Source organism: Malus sylvestris, chromosome 11 (assembly GCF_916048215.2).
Source record: "Malus sylvestris chromosome 11, drMalSylv7.2, whole genome shotgun sequence".
Classification (NCBI taxonomy): Eukaryota; Viridiplantae; Streptophyta; class Magnoliopsida; order Rosales; family Rosaceae; genus Malus; species Malus sylvestris.
Genome location: NC_062270.1, coordinates 19,651,419 through 19,662,982, shown reverse-complemented (window position 1 = coordinate 19,662,982; position 11,564 = coordinate 19,651,419). Strand labels below are relative to the sequence as shown.

Sequence of the window (11,564 nt, the reverse complement as noted above, 5' to 3'; positions counted from 1 at the left end):
CATTCAAAGGTAATATCATCCAAATTCATCATTCAAAAGGTAATACAAACAAATAAAACAATCACTCATCCAAATCCTCTTCATATAAATCAAAATACAAACAAAGATATCAATCATTCATCTAAATAAAAGGCAACATCATCCTCTTCATTGCCAACTCTAGTTGAACTTGTTGGTTATGTCATCAATTCATCAAAAGAATCTTTCAAATCATACTCCACATTTCTTCGACTTGAGGATGCTTCATTACCCCATTTTCTTTTGTATGTAATAGGACCTTGAGGTTGAGTAGGCTCATGAGGAGGAGGAAGAGGAGAAGACTCTAGGCTCTCGAATGTATGAGCCACCTTCATAAACCGGGGGTGGCACATTCCTTACGACCTCAACATTATACAATAACTCATCCTCAAGCCATGTAAGATCTTCGGGAAGAACAAGATCTTCTATCTCCGTTATCCATTCATCATAAGAGGCAATTTCTTCCACAACAATAGGATCATACTTCTCCCTCATTTTCTTACTTCTCTGTTGTAAAGCCAAATTGTACTTGACATAGGCTAAAGCATTAAGCCTTTTGTGTTCAAGCCTATTCCTTCTTTTTGTATGAATCTACAAATAAATCAATTCTATTATTCAAGTCTAATCATCTTAAGCAAAAATGACACTTAAGATACTAATAATATATTTACTTACCATTGAAAATGTGCTCTAATTCCTTTCACATCTTGACGCATTACAAGTAAGGCTTAGAACTCGAATAGCAAACTTCGTTAACTCGGGTGTTTTATGCCCAAAACGCTCCCACCAAGCCACTAAAAAAAATATTAGTAAGGTAAGCAATTTAAGGGTTAATGATAAAAAGATATTAACAATTGACTAATTAAATCTTACTTAGTGTTCGCTTTTTCCTAGTTTGCATAGCTATAGAATCCGCAAATGGACCATGCTTATCATTATGTTAAACCAATTGAACATCGGCCTCTTCACGTTCTTTCCCTTTCCCAAGCATCCCATCCATGCAAGCAAACAACCCATTTCGCACTTCATCAGTATTTGAGAAATTATCATCGAATTGAAATTGTGGGTTTAAGTAATAACCCGCCGCATGTAGTGGTTGATGAAGTTAATCATTCCATCTACAATCTATCTTTCTCCAAATAGACATATTTTTTCTCCACTTTGTTAAGATTGCTTGCAATTTCCTCTTTTGCGGCATCCATCAACTCATATATAAAACCCATAGGGGGTCTCTCATCCGAATCAACCTCTCTCAATACACAAACAAGAGGAAGAACACCCTTAATGCAAAAGGAAACTCGAACCCAAAACTTACGATCATGTAACACATGATGCTTAGCCAACTTTGCTTCACGGGATTTTGCATAGATAATTTCCAACCATTCTTTAGAGGTAAACAAAGCAACAAGATTTTCTTTTTGCTTTTGTAAGCTTTGTAGTGTAAGGAAAGAAGTGGCTAACCTAGTGATCACCGGACGAAGAATTTCCGAATTGTTTGTGTACTTTCTCATCAAAGCTAGTATCCATTGATGCTTATATAGATACTTTGAAATACACCTACCATGTTTGAGCGTGTCATCAAACCATGGTATCTTAGAAATATCTTCTAGCATCAAATCAATGCAATGAGCCGTACATGCAGTCCACCACACATTCTCTTTCCTCTCCATAAGTTTTGCCCCGACATTCTTGTAGTTCGAAGCATTGTTGGATATAACTTGAACCACATTCTCCTTCCCAATTTGTTGAATAACATCATCCAAATAGTCATACAACAAATCTTCATTCTTAATAGAGGCTGATGCATCAACCGATTTTAAGAACCAAGAACCTTGCGGGCTATTGACAAGAAAGTTGATTAAACACCTACTTTTGCCATCTGACCATCAATCTGACATAATAGTGCATCCATATCTCTTACAAGCCTTTTGATGTTCTTTCATCATACTTTGTACATCCTCAACTTTTTCTTTGAGCATCCAAGTTCTATATTCATGGCTTGTAGGAGCATCAAAGTCGGGACCAAAATTAGATACCAATTTCATTGCATGAACATAATATTCATTGTTTGCCACATTGAATGGAATGACAATAATGTAGAACCATCGCGCAAGTGCTCGGGATGCTTGTCTTCTTTCCTCTTTTTTGAAAGGTGTATTCAATGTGGTTTGATGAGCTTCCGATGTAACATACTTATCAAGTGGTCCCCTTGACCTAGTTGGTAGAAAAGAACTGATTTGTTGTGAATGTGTGGTACTTACACTCCCACTCCTACTACTTACATATGGTGTTCTTGTTGTGCCCATATCGACACTTTCACTTTCTTCTCCACCACCATGACACAACTCATGGCTAGCTTTCCTCTTTTCTTTAGTTCCCATAACATTAGCAAAGCATTCTTCCTTCACATTGGGTAGGACTTTTTTACAACTTATTATTCCTCCCGAACTTACTCCACCCAAGTGATGTTTGAATCTATAAATTGAACCCGTGCATTTGTGATTACAAAAAACACAATAGAAATGCATGGTGATAGGATCCAAATCTTTTGTCCATTGCCAAGAAAAATCTTTCTTAGAAGAAGAAGCCATATTCTTCAATGCCTAAACAATAAACATTCGAAGCATACAGTTAATGAACCAACAATCTATTAATTTATGCAACAATTACTATGATGAACAATGATCATACTCAATTACTTTTTTGAATGAGATAAAGCAATCCAATAAAAAGCTTAATAGAACATTTCGAGAAGATGGACAGCCAACAAAAATTGTTTGGAAAATGACTATTGAATAAGAATCAGATAATGTTCATGAACACTTACTAATTTTGGCATATATGCAGATCAAAAAGAGGTAATGTCTTATAACATCTTATCTTTCCATAGCATGTGGCTATTATTTAACTCCTAATTTAATTACTTGGACTTATTTGTACATTAGGCAAGTAAAAAACTTCTACTCATTACCAATACCAACTTAGATTATCATTAAAAATTCACATGAGGCATACGGCATACCAGAGATGCACCACAAAATCATGAAGAAACAATTCCAACATGAGACTAATTTTTTAATTATTTTTATGTACACAATACACAACACATACGGTCCAATCCCTTTAAGCCTTTAGCCATAATCCCGTATCCTTCTCCCATCCCCTTAAGCCTTTAGCCTCCTCTCCTTAGACCTTCATTCCTCTCTGTTTTTCTACTTTCCAACTCCAAGGCTTTCACACCAGTTAAAAAAAAAAAAAAATCAAATCCCTAACTTTTTCAGAATTTCAGAAATTCAGAAACCCTAACCTTTAAAATAGGGGATTTGATTGTGGGCTTGCTGACGACGCTGTGGTGATGGCGTGGCGACTGGGAGAGGACGATCGACTGGGGTGATGTGGCTGTGTGTTTCTGGAGCGAGAGAAGAGGGTAAAGAAGGCAGAACGATAGGGTAGTGGTCGAATATGTATTTTGAAACTGAAAACCCTTACCTAAACGATGTCGTTTTGGGTTTGGGTGGTTTTTAAAAAAAGGCAGACAAGGTACCTGAGACGCCTTGAGGCGCACTGCCACCGCCTAGGCGTTTCCAGCGAAGCCTTTCGCCCACTCCAGCAAAACAGAGGCGTTAGCCTCACCGCCCAGCCTCAAAGGCGCCCTAGGCTCGCCCTGAGGCTAGTTTTTTAAAACATTGGTTCTAATCGTGAGCACTTCCCCCTCTAGGGATGTAAATAAGCTTCCTTTCACCATTTGGGAAAGGCATGAATGAAAATCAAATGTCTTAATTTATTCTTTTTTCCTCTTTTTCTCACTCTTTGCACTCTTGCACCTATCATCTGGTATCAACGACAGGTTGCTGCCATCCATGGGGAAAAGCAAAGCCTCCGTGGTAGTGGCCAATGTCATGGAGGCCGATCTAGAACTAGAGTACCAACAACACCAAATCCTGGAGCAGCTCAATAGGTTTCACGATTCGGTGTCTTTGTTAGCCACTCGCCAAGAATCTTTCCAATCGAACTTAATGGACATCCAAGCTTCCTTCGCAATATCAGCCTCGTACAGAACCATTTGATGGAGGAACTCCATGCCTCCAGGCAACCGCTGCCAGCATCCACCACTATTCCCCAAATTCCGATCAACTATCTTCACATCCCTCTGGGTTCGACATCTACCCCGCTGCCCCAACTCTCTCAACCCACCTCTGCTGGTCCGCCTCCGACATGGGGTACCCACTACTCCCTCTCCCTTTCTCTCCCTTATACCCTACCCCAATCACCGGTTGCCCATAGACATCCCCTCTCTACTCAACATCTACAACTACCCTTCGTCCTCATCTTCCATCCTCTTCGTTTCACCTTCTCCAACCACCACCCTTCCTCATGGGGGCACCACCTCCCTTCCTCGGCCTGAAACACATGAAGATTGAGCTATTCCGATTCTCTGAGGATGACCCGTACAATTGGCTGGCTCTAGCGGAGGAATATATGGATTATCACGGGGTTGACGCCACCGACTGGGTCATAATTGCGGTCCATTTCATTGGCGATGTTGCACTTTGGTTCAAATGGTACAAGTTGCATATCGGGTTAGAGCTTTGGGCCACCTTTACCAAATCACTTCTCCAACGGTTTGGGTCGGGCGACCAACTGGACTTCAACATGTCTTTTTCTCATGTGTTTCAGAAAGGCTCGCTGGAGGCCTACATCAACGATTTCATCCGTTTGTCATGTTGGGCCCAAGGTTGGTCTGATTCCCAACTCTTAAGGGTTTTCCTTGGTAGGTTTAAATTTGACCTCCAGGATGACATTTTAGCCTAGGCCCCTTGCTCTTAGGCCGGTGCCATCAAACTGGCCCGTATCTACGACAACAAGAACCAACGTTGTGGAGGTCCATTCCGCCATTTCCCCACCCGGTCCTCCTTCACGGCATTCGCCTCATCGTCGATTTCTTCATGGATTGACGGACGCCTTTGAAATTGCTAGTAAACCATGATTGAAAAGTTGATGACCACCACATCTGACATTAGTAGAGTTGAAGCTTTGATGTCCCATATAATGGGCTGTAGTGCGTTATCCAGTGGCTACTTAGATGTTATGTGGGGCTATAATTCTTCTGAGTTAGAAGATTTTGGAGTATGGAGTTACTCCAGTCCTTCTATTATTATAACTCAATCAAATGATTCATGGCTTTGTGGCGCAAGCTGATTCTCTCGAGTCTTAAGATTGATTTTATTTTTGTTTAGTTTAGATTTGTTACTTTGGACACATTTTAGGAAAAAAAAATTATTTTGGTAGCACAATGATATATCCTTCATGAGTCATGAGCAATTAATTTGTATGCAGCAGCGGAACAAATAAAGGGCCTCAAGTGGCCCTGCCCCCACCCAATGGAAAGAAAATTTACAGCTGCCTTATATTCATGCTGTTTGTTAACAGGTTGTAAAAGTTAAATCGTATGTTTTTACCCTTTTGGCCCCTGTAGATATTGAATGCCTTGAAGTGTTGCAGTATTACTTGTCCTTCAAAATCCAGCCAACTTATCCTAATAGCAACCATATTGTCTTTTAACTAATACCCTAACATTTTACATAGATGAGAGGCCAAATAATAGTAGAAAAAACATGCTAAAATTTTCTTGAATTAATTCAAATATTAATATTTGATAGTTTTTAGCAATAAATTTTACTCGTGTAATTGGATTATATAAATTCTAGTTGTAGATTTGTAATTTGAGACTGCATAAACAGTATCCTGATTCTCTGATTAAAATCCATTGCTACTGGAGATTTTAAACCATTCCAAGCTTACCAGTGTGGTATGGGCTGGGTTAGGGTTCGGAAAGATAGACTGATTACTAGGCAGTGGTAATATACCACATTTGTTTCTTCATACATTTAAGTATTGTTTTGGCTTCTAATTTCTTTTCTTATGATATATCACATTTGCAGGGAAATGCACTTCACAGCCAAGGAAAGTTCAATGAAGCCATGCAGAAATACTTGCTTGTAAGTGCAACTATAATACCATTGGTTTCGTTGTTTCCCTTTACATTGCAGAGTCAGGACTCTAACTGATTATAAATGCTCCCATGTCTAAAATTGTACGCAAAGAAGAACCTAAGCGGGCTTCCATCTTCTAAAGGCAGGTCGCTTCTGATGGCATGCTCACTCAACTTAATGTCTTGTTACTTGAAAACAAGGCAGTATGATGAATGTATAAAAGAAGGTTCTGAGGTATGTGAGGAAACATGCATACATGTATTCCTTTTTTTTCCCTTGCAAGCTACTGACTTTAATATATTTTAAATGATATGTATCTTATTTCAGGTTTTGGCATATGATGCAAACAATGTCAAGGCTCTTTACCAAAGAGGTCAAGCATATAAAGAAATAGGTCAATTAGAAGTGAGTATGCTTATAATAAGGAAAACTAATGAAAAGGGCTTGAAAACTTTGAGTTTTAACAAAAATGACAAAAAGGTGTTGTAAGTGAATAGTACCAGGATTGACTTTTTAGAGTAAAAATGTGGTTTTTCGTTAAAGTGAACAACAGTACTGAGAGTGTTTCGTTAAAGTTCCCATAATAATAATATGCATGATTTGTTCACTGAGAATTCTGAAACATCTTTTGAAGCATGTTTGGTTTTCATAATTTTGACCTCTGTTTCTATACCTGATGCTCATTGTTGCATATCCTAGGGTGCTGTCTCTGATCTGAGCAAGGCACATGAAGTTTCGCCTGATGATGAAACTATTGTAGATGTTCTAAGGTGTGGCCCCTTCTTTTGTTTTTTGTTCATATCTGGCTGCGGTGGGAATCATTCTGTTCTTGTGGCTTCATTTACATATGTTGTATAAATGGCTGCTATATGGTCATATTTAACGCTCAAGTATAGGGCTGTTTGAACAGTGATGTATAGCCTTTTTCTTCCATTTTTTTTTTCTCAAATGCTGGGCTAGAAAATGGAGATCGTTTTGACATCGTAAATGATATTTATTGTTGTTACAGGGATGCTGAGGAAAATTTGCGTAAAGAGGGTGGTTTGTCTGGACCAAAAAGTATGCTTGTTTTTTCCACCTTTAAATTTCTCAGCAATTCTTGACTTAGGCATGGCCCCATATCTTTTGTAGGATATTTGAATATTAATTGTTTGATAGGAGGTTTAGTAATTGAAGAAATAACTGAAGAAGTTGAGACTAGTGTATTCTGCGGCACAACCACAGGAAACTAGTGATGTTTCTAAGATTCAAAGCAGTCTTAATTTCTGAATACACTATAGTGTATTCTGAACATAGTATTTAAGCATTTATTCAGAAATATAAAAGCTAAGAAATTGTATGGATGTACTTTCACTTGGCATCTAATAAAAGTATAGCAATATAAAGTCCGTTCAATTTACAAAGAGAACTTGGTGAAGTACACTGTTGGAACTCTCTGTTGGAACTCATGAAGCTTCTTATTTTGTTTTATCTTATAAATATTTGATATTGCTATCTTTTCATTCTGTTGATTGATTGTGTGCTCGGATTTCAGATCATTCCAGAATTTCATTTGAAATACTGATCCTAACACTCTGGCTGCTTTGAATCCTGGAAACTTCAAAGAGGTTCCTGCTGACATGGTTAAGACTGCCTCAAGAATGATCAGCAAAATGTCACCTGAAGAACTTAAAAAAAAAAAAGCTTGAATTGGCTTCCAGTTCTAATTTCAACAATTTTAGACCTGGATCGGTTCTTCCAATGTCTCACCGGATATGCTTAAAACTGCATCTGATATGATGAGTAAAATGCCACCGGAGTGGCAATGAACTGTCTCACGACTAATTTTACACATCGCACTTATCCTACATGTGATGTTTCCATAGAAGGATTTCTAGATCACACATTCTTAGCAGTAACAAGCTGATATATTTGTAGATTGCTAAAAATGTTGATAGCATAAGGACTTGAACCTCAAGCTTTTGTATGATGACGGTTGCTACACTTTTTGGTAAAGCAATTAAATCTTGCATGATCATGCTTTCAACTTTTTAATTTTGGTTGTTTTTCTGGCAGATGTTCTCATCAATGATTAAAAATATGAGCCCCGACATGAGTTTGGTTTGAAGCTTTCCCCGGAAGATGCTGCAAAAGCTCAGCAAGCAATGTCTTCTTTGTCACCAAAGGACTTGGACAGAATGGTAACTTTCCACCCAATTTTAATGACTTGATTTTCAATTCCTTTGCTTCAATCTTTGTTAGTACGTATCATACAAGTTTAAATATCCAAATTATCTTAAAACAAATCCTAGTTTAGGATTCAGTGGTGAATCGTTGCGATGATGAGTACTTTGTTATTGAAACAGATAATTCCTTATCTTTTGCACATTATTCTCCTGCAACGAAGTGGAGCTGTGTTTTAGAGTATGTGCTTGAAAGATTAGGAGAGGGATGCATTTAAACTAATAAAATTTATAGGGTGTTTACAGCTATTGGGGTATAATGTAGAGAATTCACTTCCCATGATACATTTCGCTCATTGGGTGGATCTCGGTCAAGTTTCTGATGTTAGTAACTTCTTGTTGCAGATGAAATGGGCAGATTGGATTCAAAGAGGAGTGGAAGGTGCAAAGAAGACGAAAAATTGGCTGCTAGGCAGATCCGGTTTAATTTTGGCGATATGCATGATAATTATAGCAGTAGTGCTTCATCGTTTGGGTTACATTGGTGGTTAGATTGTAATTATGCTTGTAAATTATGAAAGATCCATTCGAAGTCCCCAACCTCTAGCTATGTGACAGTAGCAAAAGTCGATATCTAACTAGAAGGCATCAAGAGAGGTGTTGTGCAACTGCTACTTGGTGTGGAGAAGAAGGAAGAAACAGAAAATGGTAGAGAGCGACGAGGTTGTGCTTCAATATTGGTGAAGATGATTACCGATTCTCTCATTTTGTAGGTATGTTGCGAGTCCTAGCATTGTTTGAGTTGTTGAGACTTTTGAGGTCCTAACCATATAAATGGAATGCGTTTGTGGAAGAATTAACAGTAGAATCCCTCGAAACTTTTCAAGAGCTTTGTAGAATGACTCTGTTTTCGATTTTCTCCAGGCACTCGACAAGTTGAAACAGGTCGCTGTGTTGTAATCTTACCGGGGCGTTAAATCGTCGGTAATTTCATCTGTTGTGGTCATTGCCATTCAGTTGAGGGGTTTCACACAAAATGGCACTTTTAATTCTTTTATTTGAGAGAGGGATCTTCATTGTAATGCGTCTAAATGACCAAGGAAATAATTAGGGATGCAACATCGCTATATAATATGACATGTAAACTAGAATTTTCATGAATAAAGGTGTATTTGTGGCATGAAAATTGTTCTTCAACGCTTTCTAAATGTTTTATTTTTCTTAAAAAAAGTAGACAATTTTGACGCCGGCAAATGGGAGAAATTTTTTAGTGTGATCGGCACACGAGGTGGTACACAACGTCTTATTATACAAATGATCAGATATGTGTGTTAAAAAGTTAATAACTTAAAAAATAAAATTTCTCATCACTTATATAAAAACGTGATGTACCATCCCACCCCCCCCCCGGGATATTCCGATCACAATGAAAAATTTCTCGGCAAATAAATATCACCAAAAGAGAGACAAATGGAAATGAATGCACACACCTCTTGTCTCTTGTGACTTGTACGATTACCTTTACACGTTTTACGTTTTGGTTTTCCACTTAATAATTTATTTTATCCAATTTTTTATTTTAACAAACGATATTATTCATATTGAGTAAGAGGGGTGAGTTTAGTCTCACAATGGACTAATAATAATGTGATTTAAATTCGCCTTTACCAAGAATTGAACTTAAGACCTCTCACTTACAAGTTACAAATGAAGAAGAATACTACTAGACCGTAGTAATAAATGGCTCATCCAACATTTGTGATCTCACGCTTTTTTCTTCTTTAATTTTTAATTTTAGAGTTGCCAAAACTCCAAACCATTTGTTATTGGACAACTGGCAAGTGGCAAAAACCATTCATCCTGATTTTATTTGGAATTAGCTACAATACTTGCATGTATTTTTAATAGAATTACCATAAAACTTAATTTTCAAGTGAGATTTATTGTATCTCAAGCAGTGTTCCAAAAATCGGCCTAGGTGGCCGCCTAGGCGCTCGGCAATGGAGTCTCGATCTGATTTGGGCTAAATCGTTCAGGTAAGGCGGGAAGGATTTAGGCGGCCACCTAGGCGTCTCTAGGCGCTCAAGGCGGCCTAGGCGGTGCTAGGCTACAACCGATGCTCTGCAAATCTCCCCTTGCATCCGCACGATCCACAACCCACAACCCAAATCTTCAAAACAATACACATAATCCGTCCATTGGGTTTTATTGCTGAGAGAGAAGGGAATCTGTTGAAGAGATCTATCCGTTATGTCTCTTCCGTCCGTTCTGTTGAAGAGAAGAGAGAGAGAGAGAGTCGAAAGAAAAACTGAAAATGGGAGGAAAAGAAAGGCAACAACTAAAGAGAGAGTATGACAAAAAAAAGACTAAAGAGAGAGAAGGAGATCTCTCTGTGGTGAGAGAAAGAAGAGGAGATCTGTTGATAATAAATGCAAGCCTAGAGCCACTAAATGCAAGCCTAGAAACCGGAAAAGCTGTTGGTTTAATTGAAAAAAATGGTTTTTCTTTCAAGTTGGGTTTATTTTGTGGCCCACTATTTTGTTCAAAGAAAAAACAAACTAGGCCCAATATTCTTTGTATAAAATTAGAAAAAAAACCTAAAATTATACACATATACTCATATTTTATAATATATAGTGTAAATTTATGTAAATCCGCCTAGGCCACCTAGGCGCTAGGCGCTAGTCCACCGCCCGACTAGCGCCTAGTGTTTTTTAGAACCTTGATCTCAAGTAAGATTTGTTTTCCCTAATTCCAGCTAATCATAAAACTTAACCAACTCTTAATAAATATGCGACTTTGTAATTTGTAACATAATTTGATCAAATGTCGCGGGAACTTGTACTAAAAACCAATCCAACAAACTAAATATCCAGCCCATTAAATAAATAAATAAATGCAACCTTAGACAAATGTGGGGTTAATTACACTAACACCCCATAAGGCTTTAATTTCCTTTCCTATAACCCTTGAGTGAAAAAACATGTTTATAAATTTATTAATTTACCCTTATAATTAAAGAAAAGATTTTATTTTTTGTTCAATAAGAAAGTCTTTATAGAAACAAAAAAAATAATAATAATATCAAATTAAAAGATTTGAATATTAAAAACCAAAAATTAAAAATCAAAACGGCAGAGTACTAGCTACCTATGTCTTTCTCTGCAAATTTTCATTTTTCACCACAATCTCTTCAAACATTTACAAAAATTAAACTACCATCAATTCCTTAATTACCATTGTAATTGCTTCTTCCTCATTAAAGGCACTCTTTTCTTGAGAGGATCAGAAACATAAACAACGCACAAAAAGATGAAGGCCTTAGAATATGCAATGCTATTCTGTGCAGCATTTCAATCTTGTGTGATATCAGTGTCATGTACCAATTCAT

General features: G+C 37.6%; 1 pseudogene; it reads right to left on the bottom strand.

Annotated features, from left to right (window-relative positions):
* LOC126590302 (uncharacterized) lies at nt 1–2,063 on the bottom strand (annotated as a pseudogene).
* Nucleotides 2,064–11,564: the final 9,501 nt, after the last annotated feature.